This window comes from Schistocerca gregaria, chromosome 4, assembly GCF_023897955.1.
Source record: "Schistocerca gregaria isolate iqSchGreg1 chromosome 4, iqSchGreg1.2, whole genome shotgun sequence".
NCBI classification, from domain to species: Eukaryota; Metazoa; Arthropoda; class Insecta; order Orthoptera; family Acrididae; genus Schistocerca; species Schistocerca gregaria.
This window is the reverse complement of record NC_064923.1, coordinates 76,600,106-76,627,009: the sequence shown is the minus strand read 5'-3', so window position 1 is coordinate 76,627,009 and position 26,904 is coordinate 76,600,106. Positions and strand designations below refer to the sequence as shown.

General features: G+C 43.6%; 1 protein-coding gene across 1 annotated transcript in view; it reads right to left on the bottom strand.

The window, feature by feature from the left end:
• LOC126267605 (serine/threonine-protein phosphatase 6 regulatory ankyrin repeat subunit C-like) overlaps positions 1-24,998 on the bottom strand; it is a 62,490-nt gene extending 37,492 nt beyond the window's left edge. Inside the window, exon 1 of the mRNA XM_049972905.1 lies at positions 24,921-24,998. The gene's annotated coding sequence lies outside the window, so the exon portion shown is untranslated. The remainder of the gene's footprint in view (positions 1-24,920) is intronic.
• Positions 24,999-26,904: the final 1,906 nt, after the last annotated feature.

Sequence of the window (26,904 nt, the reverse complement as noted above, 5' to 3'; positions counted from 1 at the left end):
AAGGGCTCTGTAGAGGTGCAGGAGCTTACAGCTATCTGCACCCCAGTTGGTGTTGCTCAGGCAGCAGAGGGCATTGAGGTGCTGCCAGCACTTCCACTTAAGCTGACGAAGATTAGAAAGCCAAGTTAATCGAGCATCGAAAATCAGTTCTAAGAATCGATGTATCTGTACTACAGTGAGTGGATCGTCATTAAGGTAAAGTTCTGGTTCTGGATGAACGATACGACGCCGACAGAAGTGCATAACACGACTTTGCTAACAAAAACTGGAAACAGTGGGCTAGAGCCCATGACTGCGCCTTGTGGATGGCTCCCTATAGGCGGCACTCAGCAACACCTACACTGGTGGAGCAGTACTTAATGCAGAAGTCATCCACAAACAGAAAAGGTGAGAGACTGCCCTACAGCTGCTGCTAGATTATTAATGACCACTGAAAGACACACAGCCCTGCGGTACTCCATTCTCCTGCATATGGGAGGGACTATGGGCGCCACAAACTTGGACACAAAGTATGGAGCGACAGTAAATCTTTGATAGAAATCGGGAGCAGGCCTTTGACACCCCACTTGCATAATGCGGCCAGGTAGTGTCATATGCTTTTCGTAAATAAAAAGACAGCAACCAGGTGAGCTGTGGTAAAAAAGCTGCTTTGAAGAGCGCGCCATAGCACGTAGTGTAAAGCAGTCGTCCTCCGTTTCTGGTGGTGGCGCCATTGTGGCAATTGCAGCTTTCGTGTTTCCATCTGGTGGAAAAGGGGGAAAAAAAGAAAGGTTACCTGTTCACGTGCTTTTAAGAGGTGCTATGAGCTCGCGAGTCTGTCAGTCTGGAGTAAGTCTCTTGTCCCCAGCTTGCTAGTATGTCTCTCGTCAGCATTTGTTAGGCAGTGTGTGTGTGTGTGTGTGTGTGTGTGTGTGTGTGTGTGTGGTGGAAAAGGGGGAAAAAAAGAAAGGTTACCTGTTCACGTGCTTTTAAGAGGTGCTATGAGCTCGCGAGTCTGTCAGTCTGGAGTAAGTCTCTTGTCCCCAGCTTGCTAGTATGTCTCTCGTCAGCATTTGTTAGGCAGTGTGTGTGTGTGTGTGTGTGTGTGTGTGTGTGTGTGTGTGTGTGTGTGTGTGTGTGTGTGTGTGTGGTGTTGGAGTGCTAGTATGTCTGCCATTAGGATCAACCTTTGAAAGTGGCAAAATTAGAGTCTTTCCACTCCGTCAGTAAGAACTCAGCGAGTGGTCATCCAGTCGGGGCTTAGTTCCTGCAACTGAGTCTGCGCGTTAGGCCACCAGTCTGCTCGAGTTTGCTCAGGCAATGGTCGTTGGATCGATCGGTCGGTTGGTTGGTCGCGCACTGAGAAGATGACTTGTCCGTCTTGAGCGTCGGCGCATGTGAGGTCGCCATGTGAGTCCAGTGAGCTGAGGCGTATAGCTAGGGGTAGTGACTTCGCAGTCGACACGAGAGCAACAGGAGTCAACCCACGACATCAGTCTGGCCGGTGCGAGCTGCGACGTCGTGACGCGGGAGATTGGCGCGCCTACCTGCATCCGTTGAAGTGGCTGGCAGCTGACGGTTGGGGAGAGCAATTTGGGGGTGCTGCACCAGGTCTCCTCGAGAAATCGCAGTTTATTAGAATTAAAGTGATTGGTGATAGCTTGTTTGATATACTGTTGTTAAATGCTACTTGTTTTCTTGGTGAGGTCACCAGGCGTTTTGCTTTGGGGTCTTCCCACCATTCTTTTCCGTTTGCCCACCCACAGGAAGGTGGTTGTTTATAAATTTGGTGGTCTGTTTTTCCCTTGTGGAGTAGGGGCAGGTTAGAGCAGCCTGCAGTTCGGGTGTTCGGTGATCTCCCTATCAATCTACTATACATTAGTAGCTGCTTCTGTCATGTTTGTCAGATTCTGTGTGTTAACGAATGTATTGCTTGGAGTGTAACAGCCTAATACCTGAAATATGTTTTGATCTTTGATATTATTGCCTATGATGTTGAGAGGCAGTATCTGTGTAGTGTAGATCGTCTTAACTATTGTTTGGACAACCTTGTAGAATTTTATATAAGATTGCATTTCGTGGGCTTTTATTTAAATGATAATTTTAGTATATAAAGTTGCCATCCTTTCACTGTAAGACTTTTCTTAGAAGTTAAAATCAAGTTGCACCTTCGGTGGTAAGGTTAATATTTTAAGTGTTAGTGTTTTGTACCATTTCCATCCCTCCTACAGGAGGGTGCATAGTTTGTGTGCTTGTGTAAATTGGCAAAACTCTCAGTTTAAAGTTATATTGTGTGTTGCAAATTTGCACCAGTGTAGTCTTTCAGAGGCTGTTGTGAGCGGTCGTAACTAAAGGGAGTGGCAAGGTTCTCTGCCCGAAAGTGCATCCAGTCAAAACCTGTTTCTTCTGCCTCTGAATAAATTGTAACTTTGGTATTTAGAGGTGCTTTCTGATTATAATTTTAAATGTTTCCTTTAAAAAATGCTTTTAGGCACTATTAAAGCGAAAGAAATTCCAATTTGTTAAAAGTAATTTGGTTATGATTTCATCAGTTACTCCCATGCAACTACTACCATGCTTACATAGTGTGATTAAATGTGTTGATGCACTTCATGAACCGCTAGTAAATAAAATAAATTCTTAAGAATATTCTTTGAAAATAAATCATGGGTCACCAAGTGTACCAGGTGTTGGCATCTGGAAAATGCTGTTCGGATGGGAGACTCTAGGGAAACTTGATTATCAGTGGTAGAGCGATCCTGGCTAAGGCCACTCTGACAGAGCCAGTAGGCCACATGATTCCAGAATCCAACCCAACTGCTGACACCATACATTCCAGCAGCTTACAAAGAACGTTGGCTGAAGGGCCAGTAGCTATCCATATCAAGCCGATTTTTACCAAGTTTCAGCACTGGAATGATGCTCTCCTGCCATTGCAATGGGAAGACGCCATCGCACCAGATCTTGTCAAAGATAACCAGGAGATGTCTGTTTAGTCAGATGAGATTTTTAATCGTCTGACTGGAAACAATCTGGTCCAGGAACTGTCGCAGCCATGGGAAATGACACTGAAGAGCTCCCACTCTGTAAATGGGGCGTTATAGGATTCAAAGTAGTGAACGAGACGACTTTTCTTTCAATCCGCCATTTGATAATGCTTAGTGGTAGTTCTCAGACGAAGAGGCTCGAGCATAATGCTCAGCGAAGTGCTCAGCAATCGCATTTGCGTCACTGATGTTAACGCCACGGACAACTGTTGGGGTCTGGGACCCAAAAGGACGTTTGAGCTTTGTCGAGACTTGGGAAGGTGACATATGGCATCCAATGGTCAGACTGTATCTCTACCAACACTCCTGCTTCCGTGTTTCGATGAGCTGGCCAACGCAGGCACAGAGCCATTTAAAGGCTATGAGGTACTCTAGGGAAGGGTGCGACGCCACTGTAGAGCTCGCTGATGCTCCGTAATTGCTAGTGACATCTGGCGACCATCAGGGGACTGTCTTTCACTGGGGGCACCCTAAAGAGCGAGGGATCGTGTTTTGTGCCACAGAAACGATTGTTTTAGTCAGCTGCTCAACCACCACATCGATGTTACTGTGGGAGGGAGATTCAGTGGTGACAAAGGTGAAGTTTCCCGTCCCTCCTTGTTTAAAGCCCATCTGGGCATTCGTCCTTGGGCCTGATGCCAGGGCAGTGACAGGAAGATGGGGAAGTGGTCACTACCACACATGTGCTCTCCAGTGGATAGATGGGAGGGGTCCTGGGGGGCAAATTGGTATATCAATGGCCAAATAGCTACCGTGATTCACAGTGAAATGTGTTAAGAGGCAGGGGTCGAACAGACAGTGAAGTTTCATCTCTGCTTCTGCCAGTAAGCATAGTGCCACCCCATAAGGCGTTATGGGCATTAAAATATCCCGAAAGTAGGAAAGGTTTAGGGAGTTGATCAATTGGAGTAGCTAATATATTGAATGGTACTGCACCATCTGGAGGAAGATATACATTGCAGACTTATTTCCTGTGTCGTCGTCATTGTGACAGCCACAGCTTCAAGAGGGGTTTGAAGGAGCACAGTTTCACTACAGAATGAGTTTAGGACATAAATGCAAACTACACCTGTCACTATTATAGTCGCTATAGTTTCTGTAGTGTTCCTTATAGCCATGGACGGCAGGGCTCCGCATTGCTGGGAACCAGGAATCCTGGAGGACAATGCAGAAGGCAGGAGTAAAGCTGAACAGTTGCAGTAGCTCAGTGGAATAAACCGCCACAATTCCCCTGAAGGATGATATCATGAGACTGGGAAGGCATGGAACATTCTATAAGGCAGTTAACGCCTCAGGGTCACCTGCTGCCACCAACGTTTTGCCTGAGCAATCTGCATCCCTTGTGTCCAAGGGTCCAGCTAGATCTAGGTATTCAGCAGATGTCAATCTCCACCTAATCCACAGACACAAAGCTTGTGGGTAGCGGTGGTGTGGTTACCACCACAATTCCCTTGAGACTTTGGATATCTCTCGCTGCTCCTTGGGTTTCCCTGACTGGAAGGATTTCACTGATTCAGTCTGCAGGACTGAGGATGAGCGTTAAGCCCTACAACTGGTTGTTTTTGGCTTCTTCAGCCACTGGAGGTGTCATCTTTTCCACTAGGAGAAACCTGGGAAGGGAGTGACCCAAGAGACCCTTCATAGCAAGAGGACTAAGAAGACTTGTGCATCTCCAGCTCAGAAGTGGGGACCGAAATCCCCAGTGGGGGGCAGGTTCTCTCACTGAGTAGGTGGTGCCAAGACGATGTCATATGTACAGGACATAGGCATCCAAATATCCTCTTAGCCTCAGTGTAGAGCAGCCAGTCCAAGGTCGTTTACTCCATGGTTTTCCTTTATGGAGAATCTTGTAGTCAGGCAAGCAAGGCGAATGGTACTGTCCACAGTTGACAGATGGGAGGCTGGGCATATGGAGTATTGGGATTTGATGGGCAGCCACAGTCTCGACATGTGACACTGGAAGTACAGCAGCAAGACATATGCCCAAACTTCCAGCATTTGAAGCACCACATAGAGGGATATAGGTCAATCACATTGGCCGGCCTCTGTGGTGGAGCTGTTCTAGGCGCTTCAGTTTGGAACTGCACTGCTGCTACAGTCGCAGGTTCTTGTTCTGCCTAAGGCATGGATGTGTGTGATGTCCTTAGATTAGTAAGATTTAAGTAGTTCTAGGTCTAGGGGACTGATAACCTCAGATGTTAAGTTCCATAGTGCTTAGAGCCATTTCAACCAGTTGGACTTCAGTGGTAAACCATCACCTTGACCTCAGGTTATGTATCACCCTTGAAGGCCAAGATAAAGGTACCGGTGGCAACCTGATCATCCTTCTGACCCCGGTGGACCAGCCGCACTAAATGGACATTTCGCCGCACTAAACTGGCGTGCAGCTAAATGTCTGACTCAAAAAGAAGGTTCCTGTCAAATATGATACCATGGTCCATATTTAAGTTCTTATAGGGCGTGATGGAAACAAACACCCCCAGCTTGTCACAGGAGAGTAGTGCCCGTGACTTTACAGGGGATGCTGTCTTTTTCAGGGCCGACTGTGACTGCATTTTTAACAAGCCCCCACCTCCTCAAACTTGTCCTCTAAATGCTCCACAAAAAACTTGTGTTTCATTGACAAGAAAGATTCTTCAACTCTCATACGAAGTACCAGGGTGAATAAGCTTTGCTGCAAGCCTGGGGTCCCTCCCATGGGGTGGACAGGTGGGGAGGATGGACGATTTGGGGGCTTAATTCTTAGCACTGAAGTTAGATCTTGACCACTTAGAGACTGCTGGTGTGACAACCAGTAAGATATGACGTACTGTGCTTCATGGAGTGTCAATCGCCCTGATGCCACCCACTCCATCCAAGAGCCTTCCCCAGAGACTCCACGCAGCTGCAGGAAAAGCCACCTGGCAGGATGGCCATTGCTGGGAGTCCTGATGCCCAGGGTAATGGGCATCTACTCATTGGCGTATGTGGGGAGTTAATGGCAGAGCGATCCCTGTGTTGTCATGGGGCTACAATCAACAGGGTACATGGCAGCCCCACAACAGAATGGCTACTGTGCTCGAAATCAGGTGCAAATGAACTAAGGCCATCATCGACAGTGCAGTAAGTGGTACTGCACTGAGGATGGAGGAAATGCACCAGGAGGGTGACCTCAGCAAACAGCTGGAGAATGAAGTGGAAATCCCCGTCGAACAAACGATGCGAGAGTTATCAGCACATGATGGGCATTATGCACCATGTAAGGCACCCTTCCACAATTTTCTCTCTCTTTGGAAAACTTCGATGTCAACCCTACAGGGGCCATCAGATAATGGCCCAAATGTGTGATTCCTTTTAGTTGCCTCTTACGACAGGCAGGAATAACTAGGGCCTATTCTAACCCCAGGACACCCCTAGGTGTGTGGGACAGGAGACAAATTAAGCTTCTGCATACATATAGTATTTAGGTGGCGATTGGGGGCAGCCCAGCAAACGGGATTGTGCTACAACAGTGAGGAGCTGATAGCCTGAAGTTCTGGATTGGGGTGTACTGTCAGCGAAACGTTGATTACAGGGCTCAACGTGGTGCGGGACGAAACAGAGGGGAGGGGGGGGGGGGGCGCATCTGTTCAACTTTGCGTCTGCCAGAGAAACAGAGGGGTAGGTAGAAGATGAGGGCAGAAAGTTTGTAGCAAGGTGTTCTACTAGGACCAGTGGATCAGTGCACAGAGCACTTTTGAGGCTTAGACACTTGGGAGTTGTCTGTTGCTGGCAGAGAGAAGGCTACAGAGTTCTGACCAAACCAGCGATGAAGAGGTATACGTTCCCAGGGAGGAAACAGTGCTCACAGCATTATTCTTTACTCCACTTAATAAACTAAGAAGCCTTAGCACACAGACACTTAAAAGTGAGGAGGTTGGTCTGTGAAGTGTGTCTAATAGCTGCAGCGTCCTTCTGTGGTCCTTGACAGTGTCTGCAACATCTTTGGTCCGCCACAGTACTGGCAAACGATGAGGGGGTATCTGTGGGTACAGGGACAACAGTGCCAGCAGAATGAAGAAGAGTACAGAGATGGCTTGCATGACTACTACAATGGAATTCGAGGTGTTAAAGTGGACAGCAGATATGTGTGAAGGCGAATTGGCCCTGCAGAATGCGCAACATGGGGGCCTGTCTGCCTGGCAGCAGCAGGGGAACGGTAGTGTCACTGGAACGTGGTCACTGTCACAAAGGTCATCATGAGATGACCAATGTAGGGAAGCTACAAGGGCAGGGGAGGATTCAGAGATCGATAGCAGGGAATATGCCATAAGTGGCACTGAAGTTGGTAGGGAACCATCATTTAGGAGACAAATCGAGGTCAGTGATAAGTTGGAGTCCACAAGGAGGAGAAATGTGGTGGGAGGTGCTGGATTAAGGTAGACAGTGCAACGTAAGTGGCTTACCAGGAGAGAGGTAGACATTGCTAATGGTGACTGCCAGAGTCCTTTGCACTAACCACTATCTCTTCCAAGGTGGTATGTAGGTGATCCAGTCACTAATGACATCAGAGCGAAACAAAGTGCAGACCCACCAGATGCTACCATGGAGCCAGCATGGTTCTGACAATGCCTGATAACCATGAAAAGCTGGAGAGTGGTTCTCAGAAATGCGTTTCTTGAACGAGAAAGAATGCAGAATAGGAGACAAGATGCATTTCTGGTAGGTGACTATAGTATCTGTTGCAAATCCACTGGTTGATCATGTGGCTTTAGTCCAAGGTAGACATGAAGCCAAGGAGGAGGTCAGTTCACTTTGTTAGAAGTTGTCACTGACAAGACTCAGGTTGAGAGGGGGGAAGTAGCACCTTTGGATTTATGTTTTTTTTCTTTCTGATGTGGAGAAGGGCAGGGCACAGGGAGAGTACAGGCTTCTGCAAGATTGGGAACCGAAAGAGCAGGCGACCTTTGGGCTTACAGATGGTGCACCTCATGGCCGAGTGGTGGTAACAGTCTTCTGGCCTGAGAGATGCAGGGGGAAAGAGGTCCTGAGAGGAAGCCCAATCCTTGGCAGATGCCAAAGAAGGGGGCACGTCTTCGGCTGGCGAGGGGGGAGAAGCTCTCTGACAGAAGGTTGTGGGAACTACAGGTGAGGGGGAGGGGAGAGTGGAATGGGGCTGCGTTAAAGACGAGGGATAATGATTCGTTTGTGGGGCACTCAACTCCATGGTGGTCAGCTCTTGTACAAAGCGCCAAGGACGAAGAGGCAAAAGTGAAGGTAGTGACACTGGTTGGCGTCTCATAGTCTTGGCGAACCTCAGCGTAAGACAAGCGATCCAGGGACTTATTCTTTTATCTTCTTTTGTCTCTTGTAAACTGGGCAATCCGCCGAGCGAGGGGAGTGGCGGTCAGCACAATTGACACACAGGCAGCGGAACGCAGGGGGCTTGTCTCATGGAGTGGGTAGCCTGTCACCACACAAAGTGTCCGCCATACACCTGGAAGACATGCCCAAAACACAAGCACCAAAAGCACCACAGAGGTGGAGGGATGTACAGCTTCACATTTGTAGCACATGACCTTCTCTGGGAGGGTATCCCCTCGAAAGCCAGAATGAAGACGCCATTATCGTTGCAGTTGTCTTTGTGACCTTAGTGCACATGTCGAACAAAATTAATGCCACACTGCTCCAGATTATTACGAAGTTCCTCATCAGTTTGTAGGATAAGGTCCCTATGAAAAATTACTCCCTGGACCATACTCAGATTGGTGAGGAGTGAGACACCAGGACATTGTCAGGACGATCACAGGCACCAAGAGCTGCAGATTGGGTTGCAGAAGCTGCTTTGATCAACAGGGAGCCCGACTGCATCTTGCTAACAGACTCCATCAAACTTTCCTCGATATTTGCCACGAAAAACAACTGCTTTGTGGCCGTGAATGTGTCCCCATATGTCCTAGTACAAACGAAGCAATGTGGAAAGTGTTTCAGCCCAAGACAGCGAGCCTAGCCCTCCTCCCATGGTGTAGCCATGGAAGGAAAGGTTGCTGGGTCATGCAAAGCACCATTCAAGGATCCTTCACCATTCAAAGAGAAGACCAGATTTTTGCAGCTTCATACGCTTCATGTGCCCAGAACCCACCCTGATACCACCCACTCCAACCAGGTGCTCTCCCCATGGGCGCCACCCAGCCACAGCAAGGGCCATCTGGCACTGCAGCCGTAGCCAGGAGTTCCGATGCTCCAAGAAGATGAGCAACGACTCCTTGGCATATGTGGGGAGGAAACAGCTCAGGTATCAATAGTGTTATCCTGTGTTTCAGGGGGTTCAGCCATATGGGAACACTACAGCCCCACCACACAGAGTGTCTACACGTGCTTGTGACCTAGCAGGGTGGAAGTGGGCTACAGTGGGGTAGGGAGAGGGGGAGGAAGGTGGAGAGGAAACCAACCATAGATGCTAGGGAGAGACCTTCCTCATACGACTGACACTAAAAAGAGGAAGTTTGAAGTGAAGGTCAGACCTCAAGTGGGTACCTAAACGCGAGAACAGCGAAAACAGGCAAAAGAAAACTGTAAGCACTACAGGAAACAAAGTGGATAGCCAGGTCGACATAAATCAGAACACCGACAGAGGGGAAGGGGGTGGCAATGGGGAAGGAAAGGGGATAGTGAGGGAGGGCAGGGTGAAGAAAATGCAGCCAGGGAATGAGCAATGGGCCGCAATGGCTCGGGGCCCTGTGTGCGTCATGCACGAAGTCACGAAAGAACCGTGACGTGAGCCCCCAGGGGGTGTCTAAGCGCAAACTCTTGAAACAGGGCATGAAGAGATTTAAATGTACCAGCTTCGAACGTGAACTTGGCCAAATATTTAACTCTGAATCGCAACAAAACAGTTTACGAGCGGGAAAGCGCGTTTCGACACCAGTCACTGCTCATGTCACGTTCGTCAGAAGTAAAGTCACAGAAAATTATAAACAAAATGCCGCGAATGCTTTTGAAATTTAGTCAAATCTTAATACTGGCGAAAGACATGTGAAAAAGGAAACAAGCTCATTCGCGACCTCAAATGTCACAATCTGACGAGTTGCAGAACGTTAACATAAATACTTCGAGTACGATATTTAGTACAGGTGTCAAACTTAAAATTCCCCTTTGTGTCTAGTTCAAGGACCAATGAAATCTTACTTTATTCTGATTGATCAGAGGAAATGGTGAACGCCACATCTCGTCCACCAAATACAACATTCAAACTCGTGAAATTACTTAGTAATATCACTGCACAGACGTATGCCGAAGCACAACCGCAAAAGACACCTTCATTAAGCGTAATGGAAAATGAATTAAAAAGTTAGCATACAGTAGTGAAAGGAAATAATATGGTTAATAATTTAATTTTGATTCTTCATTCGTTACTATAGAAATAATTTCTGAAAAAATTGATGAAGTTAATAAAATGACATTACATCGAAATTATTATACCTGCTTTGAGAGAACGTAAGAAGAGCTTCCTGTCGATGTGAAACTAAGTTGCTTATGCGTGTGTCACGGATGACGTCGGTAGGCGTCGGCAGCTACGTAGCTAAATTTAAACAGATCCATCAATGCTGCCGTTATATCCCCTGCCAGTGTGTTTAATCGATTTGGCGGGATAATGTACCTCCGTCAACTCTCGCTGGATACGGGCTGGTCGGAAGCAATTACTGTTGTGACTAAGTTCGTATACGAATAATGATATTTTTACCACAGTGAATAGATATTAACGCCAGATTCAAAGACAATGTGACCAAATATGTCAACTTGCGGATTATGAAATTCCACTTTTTGCTACACTTCTCATTCTCGAAATTACTGCGTACCGAATAATTTTCATTCATACCAGGTGATTAAAAAGTCAGTATAAATTTGAAAACTAAATAAATCGCGGGATAATGTAGATAGAGAGGTACAAATTGACACATATGCTTGGAATGACACTGGGTTTTATTAGAACCAAAAAAATATAAACGTTCAAAAATGTCCAACAGATGGAGCTTCATCTGATCAGAATAGCAATAATTAGCATAACAAAGTAAGGCAAAGCAAAGATGATCTTTACAGGCAATGCTCAATATATCCACAATCATTCCTCAACAATAGCTGTAGTCGGGGAATAATGTGAACAGCACTGTAAAACATGTCCGGAGTTATGGTGAGGCATTGGCGTCTGATATCGTTTTTCAGCATCTCTAGAGATGTCGATCACGATACACTTGCGACTTCAGGTAACCCTAAAGCCAATAACGGCACGGACTGAGGTCTGGGGACCTGGGAGACCAAGCATGACGAAAGTGGCGGCTGAGCACACGATCACCACCAAACGACGCGCAAGAGATCTTCACGCGTCTAGCAATACGGCTTTTTTTGTTCTAATAAAACTCCGTGTCATTCCAAGCATGTGTCGATTTTTTACCTCTATCTACATTATTCCATGGTTTATTAAATTTTCAAATTTATACAGACTTTTTCCATCGCCCAGTATAATAGAATCCTTTGTAGGTACTGTCTTAACGCGCTTTACCTGAGCTAGCTATCAAAGTCTTCGTTTTTACGACTCATGTCACAGTCTCCGCAGTTCATTTTACCTATTGCATTTCGTGAAGTTACTACAAATGTTTCCTTATTAAAAATATTGCATGTCCAAAAATCAAACAAGTTAATAAATATCTAATGGAAGTAATGGACAGTTATACTTTATACTACTAGTCCTCAACAAAGCACTTAAACTAGCAAAATTTGTGTTATGGTCTAAGTGCAGTCAACTCCGATGACAGGCGCCATTTGCTCTGAAGCGTGACTTTTGCAAATAGCTGCAACTTCGGTCGTTATTGGAATGGCCTCTTGACGGCGTTGAGTGACTCCTGATCATATTTTGTCCTTCACATTCCTTCCTGCCCGCAAAGGACTAGCAACGAATCACAGCGACTGATCGCAAGCAATACTGCTGTGAGCGGTCACTCTCGACTTTGGCACACAAGCCACTTGCAAACCAATTTTAACCTATATTGCAAACGCTACGTTGAGACATTCGATGGATAAAGTGTGTTTAGCTGCAGTGGAAGTTTGTGATTATCTCCAACAATAGCGGCGAAAAATAATTGAAAGACTGGTATTTTAATTTATTGAAATTCTTTTGAAACGCTTTCCTTGGGAACTGCTTGTTACTCTACAAACTATAAAACAGTTTTCACTCACGCCAAGTCTGTTGTGTACATCTTTTCAGTGTGTTAATACAATTCGTTTTTCGTTAATTAGTCCTCACTTCCTCCATTAGTCATATAGTTTAACTGCAAATATTCACACAATTGGTGCTGCGAACTGTGTGTATAGCAATGTTGTCAAATAGCAGCACTGCTGGTCACCGTAACTGGTAAAATGAGTAACGAAAATTTGTATTATATCAGTGACAAGGGGCTTTAAAGTAGCTGTACGCTAGATTTTTCCTGAAGATTTAAATTAAAATGGCCACTTAAAACTAAAATATGACATTCTATTTAGAAATTAAACGCCTTAATAACATGTTTCAGACGGAAAATGTTAAAATGTCTGAAATCTTATGGGACTTAACTGCTAAGGTCCTTAGTCCCTAAGAGCTTACACACTACTTAGCTTAATTATTCTAAGGAACACACACACACACACACACACACACACACATACACACACACACACACACACACACACACACACACACACACACACACACACACACACACACACACACACACACACACACACACACACACACATACACACACACACACACACATACACACACATACACACACATACACACACATACACACACATACACACACATACACACACATACACACACATACACACACATACACACACATACACACACATACACACACATACACACACATACACACACATACACACACATACACACACATACACACACATACACACACATACACACACATACACACACATACACACACATACACACACATACACACACATACACACACATACACACACATACACACACATACACACACATACACACACATACACACACATACACACACATACACACACATACACACACATACACACACATACACACACATACACACACATACACACACATACACACACATACACACACATACACACACATACACACACATACACACACATACACACACATACACACACATATACATACACATACACATATACATATACACATACACACACACTTTAACCTCCACTGGGACCAGCCGCATAGTCCCCGAGGTTCAGATGGAGCCCAGTGTATTGTGGCTGCTACTACAAACTTACCATGAGGTCTACAGCGTAAGTCTCAAAATGCTGATTACTGTGGAAACATACGATGTATTTTGTGAAACTAAACAAAACACGCATTGGTGCTTAGAAAAACTAAGATCAGCCAAGAAACCACACTCCTGTATATCACATGTGATTCGTCAAACTGCGGAACAATTCCAAGCGATCACCGATCTGTCCGATTTCCCATACGTATGCAACCTGCGGACGATCGCACGACCTGGTGACTAATCGCTGCAATCCGGCGCTTTTGTGTGGGGCCCTTAAAAGGTTGCATTAGTCTTGGCACGTTCTGTTCACCAATGATCAAAGGTGTGATTTTCCTGGCTGTGGCCGCCAGTCTTGTTTTGCTATAATCTCGCCTTGATGCAGCTTGATACACTTGAAGTAGCATATGGTACTAAAGTGTAGTGAGGTACAAGCGACAGGTGGTACTTTCTTCTGATTGGTCAGCACATTCTGTTGCTGGGAGCCAATGCGCCTAACTTAATTATTCATGCTTTTCATTGTATGTAAGCCAGTTTTTTGTATGACAATCTCATTGTTACCCTGTGAGTATTGATTTTGTTTATTAAATTTCACTAGTTTTGCGAAACTTAAGAGTAACGATATCACAACCGAAGTGCTTCGGACACCTTCGCGTCGCTTTGGCGCGTCTGGGACGATTATGGTTGGTTTGTGAGGCGCTCAACTGCGCGGTAATCAGCGCCCAGGCGCTCCTGGGAGACAAAGTACTTCGGCAGTCGGCTGCGCTAGTCACACTGTTTCGGGCGTTCTGGAGGGACGGACATGTGCTCTGTATGGAAAGTGGATAGAAAAGTTACCGTACAATTAAGAAAGCTATGTCGAGTGCTGTAAGAAACTAATATGTAAATATTTAAATAACCGAACAGTATATATAAATGAGATGTGTCGGCTACCATGATTGTCAGTACTACAGATCTTGCCCTCTGTATATACAGAGACTGACCTGGTCAAATGGCATCTCATAAAAAGGACAATCAGGTTCAAGTTAACAGCGTAGTAGCCTCCGCCGAAGATCCACGACCGACGACCTGTTTTCTTCGCTGGGGGACAACTTTAAAAGACGACAAAGACGACAGCTTGGTTTAAAGAACGGTTAGAGACTTATTCAATCCCTCCAGATCTCTCTCCAGCTTCTAGATATGACTTCCAATGATACGCGTAATTTATAAAGGACGCTAACTGAAAGTGACTGCGTTTTTGCCACATTTTTCGCCCACATTACATTTTTATTTTAACTCTTGCCTGCTATCAGATGGACAAGACTTAAGTAGCAGCAAGTTAGGAGAGAGTTCCGTGCGTTTTGTGCCGCAGATGGTTTCAGAGAGTGGGAATGCGCTCCCTACCACGTTTGAGTACCTTACTGCCGGGAATCACATCCTTCACGTGGCGCGAATCAGTACATTGTTTTTATTTAATATTTATTATTTAAACACTGCTATGGCCCTGCAGACATACCGTCTCAACATTAGTTGTACTGATGAAAATTTAATAATAATTGTATGAAGTTGTTAAGTAAAAGCGTAAATGAGAAGAACATTTTAACTTGCGCGTTAATGCTGGAAGACGATGGACCAGTCAAAACTGCGCTCTGAAGGAGCAGGCGCAAGATTGTTACTGTATCTCACTGTCTTTCACGCATCGGGACTGAAACGGATTACGATGCCGATTATTATTTATTGCAGCTAAATGCCTCGGGAAACGTATGTGTGTAACAACTCACTGGAAGTTTCATATCAGGTATAGACAAATGCAACATGCGCTGTGGACTGTATAGTGTAACGAGTTACCAAAATCATTTCTCGTGTTAAACAGTGTCCTGGAGAAGGGTCGTGTGAAATTTTGAACTTCTCAGCACTGAATCAGATTGGGTCCTGTTGTGGGGCTCAACAGTCAGCTTCCCCTTTATACTTACCTGCATTTATTGATTACAAGTAAACGTTAAGTGGTGTCCTATGATTTGGCAACTTCATTTCGTACACTGGATTTTCTTCCATACTTTGAATTCACTTTAGCACAGGTGGTTGTTTGCACGTCGAATCCTGCGCCTGTACGGAGAAGCCAATCGCGACGAGATTTACAACTTCGGAAGTCACGAGGCAAGCAAACTAACCCCAATGATGCAAGGAAAGTGAAAACACATACCCTCAAACTGTAGTACTGGCGGATCCTGGTATTTCTGCAAGTGGGTAGGGCATTTTATGAAACCAGTCGTGTAACGGATAGGTAGGCGAACATAATAATCCACACTCGCCACTATTTTTTAAACTTCACAATTACCGGGCAAATATTGTTGAAATCTGCCCAACTGAAGCAGTTAGCCTCACTGGAGTTCATGGTCCCTTTCACACAGCGCTCGGTACTTATTCGTGTAGGGCAGGAGGGTGGGGGGGGGGGGGGGGGGAGGGATGGTAGGGGGCTTTAGAGTATTACCATGAACGGTCCACATACCGCTTACTTTTAATTTAGTCCTGCAACTGACAGTTCACTATCAACTGTGTTGGCTCATCATGCAGATACATGTTACTTCTGCTTTTAAGCTGGCGTGTACTGGTTTAGTTCTGGGGATCAACGACGGGCAGAGCGAAGCAGTTTATGAGTGTCAACCTGCTATTCCCTACGCAGCCGCTGTGGCCCATGTTTGTTCTAACGATTGCAGTCATTAAGTTCCATGCAGAGTGAGGAACACATTGAGATGATGCTAACCACTCGAAGGAATTGCTATTGCAACTTCAGTTTTACTCTGATTTTGTAACAAATATTCGATACCACATCACGCCTTACATTTACGTTCTTCACAAACAGGTTTAGATACGAACTTATTTCAACCTGCAATGAACAAGTTCGTGCATTATTTTACTTGTAAGTGAAACTATCTTGTATATAGGAAGGGAACGTTACTTTTCTCTGTTCCTCCACACGGCATCCTGTATTTATTGTTGGCTTCGGGTACCTCGGAACTTCAGGTGGCAAAAAACTTACCGCGTTAAGCGGGAAATGGCATTCTTTAAACAATTAGTACAGACTGCAGACCCACATAGCAAGTTAACTTTAAGGTGCCAGATATTCACAAAGTAGGAAATATTCCTGGACATCCGTGCATCTACTAATTCAACTGCAACTGCTCCTTGGCTTCTCACGGAAACGGAAGAATCCCTCCACTCTACATTATTGGGCCAGCCCTGAGCCTAGGTGTGGCCTTCATTGTCTCACCTATGTATCGTCCTAAAGAAATTTGTTACAGGCGGTCGTAGAGGTCGGGGGGTACACGCAGATTAACACTTACTGACGAAAGTCAGTTCACGGAAATCCAAATCTTTCAATTTTCGAACCACGTCATTACAAAACAAGGGCAGCATTTATTTGAACTGAGAGACCATGTGGAATAAAACCTAACAGGCTCGTTGAAAAAATCTCCATTAACATGTTAACAGCTCGTCTAAAAAAATTAGCATTCAAAACTGTAAGTGGTATCTTCTAGTAGGCTAACACAGCGAGCTTTCTTCCTGGATTACCAAATATTCTTTGTGAGTCTGGTCCCAAGCTTTGCTACAAACATAGGGTGTCCATTCGTCCTGGGAAGTATTTCCAAACTGTCTCGTACCGAAAGTGTTTTGGGGATACTCAAATACCCTACTTTTTTGTGATTCCTGACAATGTAATACCGTTTCAACAAATTTTATTGCATTTCTAAACTGAGCGATACGTCTCATCTGTATCCTAAGTTGATTCCTCCTCCTGTCAGGTATTTTCATCCAGAGAACGACGTAATGGTAAAAATGCTCGAATTGGTTAATTTATCTGGAGAAATTTCAAATCTAGTTCAGAATAATGTGCTGGAGATTTTGAAGAAAAGTTTGACGGGAAAGTCATTACAGTTTCTGCAGACAACACCAATTTTGGTGGTAAACAGGAAAAGAACTTTCTACAATCTGCAACAGAAGACCATTATCTAGATTTTGGCTGCACAGTGCACACGGTCTGCACTTTGTATTAAAGTGGCTCATTTTTTACACACCAACTGCCAATTTCAAACAAAATCTAGCAGCATTTCCACATATATACAGTAAAGGCTGAATCTCTCCAGCCACTTTCTCAGTTTAGTGAAATTTAGTACGAACTTGTGCTTTTGCACCAGAAGACAAAATTGCTATCCCTGCTACCAGCATTGGAAACAATGAGATATTTCCTGCTTTGAAATGTTAATTCCCTCCGGAAGTGTCCTGTTATTAAACATTTCTTTTAAAACTGTCTACTGTACATTTTTCTTCCTAGCCAGCTGTTCTTCACAACAATTATATGTACTGCGAAACTTCAGTGGTGGCAGTGTATCAAGAAATACACTGTTCGGAAGATTACAATAAATACATGTTTTACATGGCCAACTGAAAAAGCGGGAAGGGAAGGCTGAAATTACTGTCTAAGAATTTCATAGCTAAGCTGTCAGCTATGACTTACGTTGAATGTACTGATGAATGGTGCATTATTTCTCATCTTTTAGAGCATTAGGGTGGACCATATTTGAAAAAGAGCAGCTGCAATGAGACGTTATTAAAGTCTTGTGCTTTGGTTGAAAAGTATGGCACCACATTTTCCTGTTTAAGAGTTATGAATTTTCATGTGTACAGAAATCCATAAAACGTGAAGGAAATACTGAAAGCATTAGTGAAAAGCTATGTAAAATGTTGGCCTACTGAACTTTAATAGTAAAAGCATTAACATGAAAAAATATGATTCATTTGGTGTAGTTTTGTCTTGCTATTCCTGGGCCAATTGCTGCTGTGGAACGTGTGAACGCTGGTCAGATGAACAGAGAGAATGAAAGTTCAGTGGTCGTTGCCTAAACACTGACAATGTCGAAAGGAAAATTAACTTCCTGATAAAATACATAAAAGTGAAAAGTACGGTGCCAGTACAGCAGAATACTTCGAAAGTCATCTGAGGGCATGATGCAAAGAAAAAAAGAAATTGTACCCTATGCTAACCCAAGTATTTAGCTGTAAAACGTATAGATACTTCGACAAATGTACCAAGCCTTAGAAACTTACAATTCAGCTCAGAAACATGTAGCGTAAAAATGAGGCCCTACACGCAGAATGAATAATAACAGAATAACTAAAATCTTTGACTTTGTAAAGAATTACAAGTCCAGAGTCACGTGGCGAAGTGGGAAGAGATCTAAACAATTCCAAACCTTTTCGAAATTTCTCATGTTTTACGTCGAATGTTTAATAAACAATCATTTTTAATTTAATCTCAAGTCTGGAGCTGTTTCATACAGGGGAGTTAGATTCCTTAAAGACTCACGGTTTATTGGTTGTTCCAAGAATATAAAACTTCTTCACATCTGAGGTTCTGTAAGTATATACGAAATTCTTAGAGGATAAGAGGTAGGCTAATAGGGTAAGTAACAGTGCGTATTTGAAGGAAGATGCTTCTAATAAAGCAACAAGAAGACCAGCCCAATACAAATTCACTGGATAACAGCAGAAAAATGACCTCCAATGATTGACAAGTTTTCACATTATCAGCTTTACAGAGTAAAGCCTATAGCCTATAGGCACTTCATCCGGAACAGTGCGTCTGACCTTTTTCGGTTTAACTATGTTTTATGGTAAAGCGATAAGAATGAGTATAATAAACATACTGGAAGTGGTGGGAAATTTGAGGAAATGACTCCAGTTTCTTAATTCCAAATGAAAACGTGGGGGAAAAGTGATACCGCTGTGAAGACATCTCAAAAATGACCTATTTTCATATGAAAACTTTAATCTTTTGCTTCGTTTCGATGACTTCAGGAAACAGAGATACCACAACATGCCTCCCAGTGGAACCGAGTCGGTTTTGTTGTCGCAACTTACTGATTGCTGCTTGATCGAACGCACATCCAGATGATGTGCTTCAATTACGTGACGAATTATATAAAATTCGTGCCACCACAACGAATATTTTTTGCTGTAGATCTTTAACGCCTATTATTGCTGTATTTTTAAATACGATGTGTGTGCCGCGGTTATTTTTCCTACAGGATACTACAAAACTGCAGCAAATCAGGTTCTGATCTGGGTGTTTGCGTATCTCTTTTTACCCTCCACCCTCATGGTGAGCTGCCAACACTGTTCTACCGATCTCTGGCACTGCACCTATCGTTAACTATTGTCCAGTTACATACTGGTAGCTAGAGATCGTTATGTTCTTCGTGTAATGTCACGTGGTTCCACAAGGAGACCGAAATGTCTTCAGTCGAGAGAGGTTTGATGTAGCTCTCCATGCTACACTAATCTGTCCAAGCCTCTTCATCTCAGAATAACTACAGCAGTCTACATCCTTCTGAATCAGTGTATTCATATCTTCGAATCCCTTTACGATTTTTACCCTCCACGTTTCCCTCAAATACTAAACTGGTGAGGTCTTGATGCCTCAGAACGTGTGCTACCAAGCGATCCCTTCTAGTCAAGTTGTGCCACAAATTCCTCTTCTGTCCTGTTGCATTCAGTACCTCATAAGTTAGGTGATCTACCAATCTAATCTTCAACATTCTTCTGTAGCGCCACATTTCGAAAGCTATTCTCACCTTGTCTAAGCTATTACTTGCCCATGTTTCACTTCCATACATGGCTACACTCCATACAAATACTTTCAGAAAGGACTTCCTGACAAATCTATACTCAATGTAAAATCTCTTCAGACACGCTTTCCCTGCCATAGGCAGTCTATAGTTTATATCCTCCCTTTGACTAATCAATTTGCTTTCCAAATAGCAAAACTAATTTCCTACTTCAAGCGTCATTCCCTAATTGATTCCTTCAGCATCACCCGATTTATTTCGACTGCATTCAATTACCCTCGTTTTGCTTCTGTTGATGTTCATCTTATATCCTTTCAACATACTGTCCATTCCGTTCAGCTGCTCTTCCAGGTCCTTTGCTGTCTGACAATTACAATGTCGTTGGCAAACAATGTTTTTATCTCTTCTCCCTGGATTTTATTTCCTTCTCCAAATTTTGTTTTTCTTTACTGCTTAATATACAGATTGAATAACATCGGGGTAGGTTACAACCCTGTCTATCCCTAAACACTGCTTCGCTTTCATGCACCTCGACTCTTAACGGCCATCTGGTTTCTGTACAAATTGTAAATAGCCTTTCGCTCCCTTTATTTTGAAAGTATTACAGTCAACATTGTCAAAAGCTTTATGTAAGTCTACAAATGCTAGAAACGTGGGTTTCATTAGTATTGCCAACATTTCTACATAATGCAAACTGATCTTTCCTAAGGTCGGCTTCTACCAATTTTTCCATTCGTCTGTAAAGAATTAGTGCCAGTATTATTAAACTGATAGTTCAGTAATTTTCATACCTGAAAGCATCTGCTTTCCTTGGGATTGAAATTATATTTTTCTGGAAGTCTGAGGGTATTTCGCATGTCTCTTACATCTTGCTCACCAGATGGAAGAGATGTCATGGATGGCTCTCCTAAGGCTGTCAGTAATTCTAATTGAATGTTGTCTACTACCAGGGCCTTGTTTAGACTTGGGTCTTCCAGTGCTGTGTCAAATTCATCACGCAGTACTATATCTCCAACTTCATCATATAGTCTTCCATTTCCGTAATATGGCTCTCAACTACGTCGCCCTTGTATAGACCCTCTATCTATACACTCCTACCTTTCTGCTTAAGACTGGATTTTCGTCTGAGCCCTTGATATTCATTCAGATTCTCTTTTCTCCATATGAATTTTCGTGTAGGTAGTAATTATCTTCCCCCTAGTGATAATGCTTTTACATCCTTACATGTGTCCTCTAGCCATCCCTGCTTAGCCATTTTGCACTTCCTGTCGATCTCATTTGATACGTTTGCATTCCTTTTCGCCTGCTTCATTTACTGCATTTTTTTATTTTCTCCTTCAATTAAATTCAGTATGTCTCGTCTTTTTACCTGCTTTTTTCCTCTGTTGCCTTCACTATTTCATCTCTCAAAGCTACGCATTCTTTTACTGTATCTTTGCCCCGTTCTTCTCAGTCGCTCCGTAATGCTCTCTGAAACACTACAAGCTTTACTTTCAGTTTATCCAGGTCTCATCTCCTGAAATTTCTACCTTTTTGCAGTTTCTTCAGTGTTAATCTACAGCTCCTAACCAATAAATTGTGGTCAGAGCCCACATCTGCCCCTGAAAATGTCTTACAATTTAAAACCTGGCTCCTAAATCTCTAGTATCATATAATGTGAAACCTTCCAGTGTCTCCAGGTCTCTTCCACGTATGCAACCTTCTTTCATGGTTCTTAAACCAAGTGTTAGGTATGATGAAGTTATGCTCTGTGCAAAATTCTACCAGGCGGCTTCCTCTCATTCCTTACCCTCAGTCCATATACACCTACTTTCCGTCTCTTCCTTTTCCGACTATCGAATTGCAGTCCCACATGACTAAATTTCCGTCTCCCTTAACTATCTGAATTATTTCTTCGTCTGCAGAGCAAGTTGGCATGTAAACTTATACAATGGTAGGCCTGCGCTTCTGGTATCTTGGCTACAATAATGGGTTCAATATGATTAAACATACTCCTACATTGCCCCTATTGGATTCTTTATTTATAACCCTGTATTCACCTGACCAGAAGTCTTGTTCCTCTTCCCACCGAACTTCACTAATTCCCACTGCATGTAGCTTATCCATTCCGCTTTTCAAATTTTTAACCTACCTGACCGATTAAGGGATCTGCCATTCCAAGTTTCTATCCATAGAACGCCTGTTTTGTTTCTGCTAATAACGACGTTCTCCTGAGTAGTCCCCGCCCGGAGATCCGAATAGGGAACTATTTTACCTCCGGAATATTTTATCCAAGAGGATATCATTTAACCATACAGCAAAGCTACATGTTTTCGCGAAAAATTACGACAGTCGTTTCCCCTTGCTTTCAGCCGTTCTTAGCATCGGCACACTTAGGCCGTTTTGGTTGATCCGACCGGCTTCGTTCTGCGACGGCTTCACACTATAACCTGATAACGGATTAGCTCTCAACTGTAACAACTTAAAGTCACAAATCGTTACGTAAATAACCTTTCTATGGTGACGCGTAACGCTTGCCTTGCTGGTTTCGGAGAGGGAACCAAACAGTGACGTCATCGGTCCCATCGGATTAGGGAAGGATGGGTAGTGAAGTCGGCCGTGCCCTTTCAAAGGAACTACACCCGCATTTGCATGAAGCGATTTTGTGGAAATCACGGGAAACCTAAATCAGGATGGCCGGACGCGGGTTTGAACCGTCGTCCTCCCGAATGCAAGTCGTGTGTGGTAACCACTGCGCCACCTCGCTCGGTGATAGCCATGTCATACTGCATCTAAGTGGTAGTGTAGAAAAATCTTGAGAGCATTTGCAAGAAGACTCCTAATGAGTGGAGGAGCTGACTGACTTGTCTCAGATGCATCTTGCCATTCAGCCTCAGATCAGTATCAGTCTGGTAGTGTCATGTTACATTCTGTTATCTTGTCAGTTTCTGGTACTGTATCCTATGCAAGGCGCTATCACAACGAATCACTGAGCGTTCTGTGAATACAAAATCTCTTTAGATAGCATAAAGCGATGAAACATTTGTTGAAAGCTAAAAATTGTGTTCCACAATATAAAATTTTCTTCAGTTTTATTTATGAAAAATAAGAGCTAGAATATCCCATAGATAATGGTAAAGGTCAACTAGCTACAGTGTTTGAAAGATTGAAGACTCCTGAGGGTATCTGGTGAAACTGCCTCCCCAGTAACTATCTTCTATTGGCCTTGCGCAAATTTACTCTTTTTGTATCATATTGTTTCAGTGAGTTACTCTGACATTCATACAAACATTTTATGAACCATTTGAGAAGACTAATCATTTCAATGACAGTTTACGTTTGTTACAATTGAATCTTTCATTTGCGGTTTATTCTACACGAAAATTGAGATTGCAGAATCTTGTTATGCGAAACAGCTTGGAGGGTCTAACAAGAGCAGTACGAACATTCTATTAAGATGACGTAAGAGAAATATTAGGTAGGCGTAGCGGGTCACTAACGTGTCCTGGCCAATAACTCTTCCTACGAAAATGTCTTTCTGGCGATAATGTTAGTAGACGTTTAATTCAACAAACGTCAGGACTGTTGAGTTACGCTACCTACCAGTATGGAGACTACGGCATAGTCACGTATTGAAACTGAAGCATCGGTGCCCCCAAACGTGTAAGGTAGTTTTGGGCTGATCTGTCCCTGTTGTACATCCCTCCAAATATTAAAAACGTGAAAATGTTAGACCACAGTATCAAAACACGTTTTCACCGGGAATCGAAGTACAAGAACGGAAAGTGGACTGTATAAAACCAATCATATATAAACTACTACTTTGCAACCTATCCCACAGATTAGTTAACCCTAAGTTTTTTTTGTTTTTAAATAGTTACATTCACTATGCCAACTCTCAATCAAACTGTCACCTTCGATACTAGAACAGTTCAGATCGCCCATCCGACCAGTCAAATTTATGTTTACTGTATTTCTTTAGATCTCTTTAAGGAAATGCCGAAATCGGTCCTTTGAGAAGAACGTGCACCTTTTCTTCCCCGTCCGAGCTTCTGATGTGCCTCTAGCGGCCTTGTCCACGGGGCGCCTTGCTACCTTTAACCTAGACCCCAGACACCGCGGAAGACCACTTTCAACAGCCGTCAAGGAGAAGCGCCGACGATGTTTACTGGTCAAGGCAGAGGCTCCGTATCACAATCTTCAGCCCTAGGCGTCAAATGAAATACACAGGAAGTAAAAATAACCATTCAATATCTAGAACAAATTCCCTTTCCTCAATTGATCAGCTATCCTCAGTCCTGTTAGCTTCAGCTCTCGCAAAGAGGGAAGATTAATCCTTAGCTTTCCGTGGACGAGATCATAGCCCGAACACAAGCTCTGAATAGGCAGGATTGACCAAGATTTTCTTGAGATCCTGTTAACGGAAATCACTGACACCTGTATGTGAATGACCAGACGATAACAGCTGCTATGCAGTTACAGTATTATGTTCGAGAACAAATTGTCTTTTGGCGTTTTTGAAGACAGATGGAGCTACGCAATTTCAGTCACGCGCGTCGAATGCAACAGTCAAATCACGGGACAAACGTTTCTCGAAACACTCTACAAGAAAAGATTTTGCATCTCGGGTACCTATGGCCAATCTGACTCCACAGTTATTTCGATCGATTGCGCTGACACTGAACACTGAACACTGAATTAAAAGACAACAAAGAAATCACTTTATTGCGTGAATAACACGAGTACGGGAATGTTGTTTCCTAACCCGCGAAACGACCGCAGTGAAACTCCTAATGAGTGCTTCCCCTGTGAATGGTTTTCGAATTAGTATGTCACAATGCACGGAGGTCTCTTTTTTCGAATTACGTAAGCCTTGTCTCCATAATGGTTATTAAATGATACAGACCTGTCAGCCCCGGCAAAAACACACGTACAAGTTCAAAACCGTCACACTATCCGCCCGTATGCTACGTACTACAAAGGCAGGTTGCTAGCTTTTTTAATACCTATGGAGCTACGTACGTCCTCTGACTTGGTCACGCCGGTCACTGGGTGGACACACGGCGTAATACTGCCCGGGCACAAAGCAACAGCACACGCCACCGGCACAGCACGCCTATCAACAGTTATCGCTGGAAACTTCGGCTCATCTCCGTCAGATGGCGAATCCATGGCGGCTACGAGCTGTTTCGTTCATCTTTCTGCAATTATTGATCTCTTTTGCAGTATTACTTTTTGCTCTTTGCATAATGTATACGTCTTCAATTTAGGCCATTATGGTGGAAACTTTTATTACAGATAATGAATGTCAGTCATGAAACGTACATTTAAAGGATCCTACACTCCCATCGACCGACCGACCGACAAACTGGACATGTGTAGGCGCATTTTGACCGATCGACCGACGATCATTCCATGTCGGGATGTCGGGCAGGTGGGACAACCCGAGAGCCGCCTCCCCCCCCCCCCCCCCCCCCCCCATTCCACCCAATAAACTGTGCCACAAAAGTTCGTATTCCGTCACTGCGCGTGGTATTAAATGGTGTTCTAATATGCATATGGTAGACTGCGAGGCGGACTAAACTTTAAAGACAGAGCTTCGGGAGAAATTTAAAGAATACAGATGTTTGAGGTACGTCATCCGAGGAATATGACAACGTAGATGCAAGAAACGAAGCAATTTTTCCGCTTTTTTTAAACGAATCCATAATGGTTTCGTGTGGCACATAAAGAGACTAATAGTCCGTCGACCTATACTTCTGGTGTTGTGTTTTATTTCCAATACTTATCCGAAATTAAATCTAAAAACCGAAATATTGACATTCAGAGGACACTAATTCATATAACGTACTTCCTTCATCGTTATAAGTGTTAAAAAAAGTCCACGCTAAAACCAAGTCCTCAGCTATGAAGAGCAAAGCGTAGAAGTTTTTTTAACAGTTTTAACAAGTGCTAAATGCTTCGTTTTTTACGTATCTGTTGTTGTATTTATTAGTTGATATGTCCCACCACCATGTCTAGTCTTTCTTCTTCGAACTTTGAGATTTTTCGAGTTACAAATAAATTTTTATGCTATGGTAATACATATGTAAATTAATAATGTTTGTAAGTAGGCTGTTTAGGTTTTTATGTTGGTAACGCCACGTAGCGCTCTGTATGAAAATCACTGACTGTGCTGTGTGCAGTCTGTGGTTGGTTTTCATTGTTGGGATATTTGCCATCGTAGTGTTGGGCAGCTGGATGTGAACAGCGCGTAGAGCTGCGCAGTTGGAGGTGAGCCGCCAGCTGTGGTGGATGTGGGGAGAGAGATGCAGAATTTTAAGAGCGGACGATCTGGACGTGTGTCCGCCAGAAAGAGTAAACTTGTAATACTGGATATGATGAACTGATATATATATTATGACTTTTGAACATTATTAAGGTAAATACATTGTTTGTTTTCTATCAAAATCTTTCATTTGCTGACTATGCCTATCAGTAGTTAGTGCCTTCAGTAGTTAGAATCTTTTATTTAGCTGGCAGTAGTGGCGCTCGCTGTATTGCATTAGCTCGAGTAACGAAGATTTTTGTGAGGTAAGTGATTTGTGAAAAGGTATAGGTTAATGTTAGCCAGGGCCATTCTTTTGTAGAGATTATTGAAAGTCAGATTGAGTTGCGCTGAACATATTGTGTGGCAGTTTAAGCACAGTCATTTATAATTTTTCTAAGGGGACATTTCAGTTTAAATGAAAGTTTCTCTTTTGATTATTTTGCTGTGCCATGACATATTTGCTCAAGCAAGTATAAATTACGTTCCAGGTTTCAGAAATCATTTTAGTTAATATTTGTGGGGATGCAACTACGCGGAGTGGCTGAGCGGTTCTAGGCGCTACAGTCTGGACTACGGTCGCAGGTTCGAATCCTGCCTGGGACATGGATGTGTGTGATGTCCTTAGGTTAGTTAGGTTTAAGTAGTTCTACGTTCTAGGGGACTGATGACCTCAGCAGTTA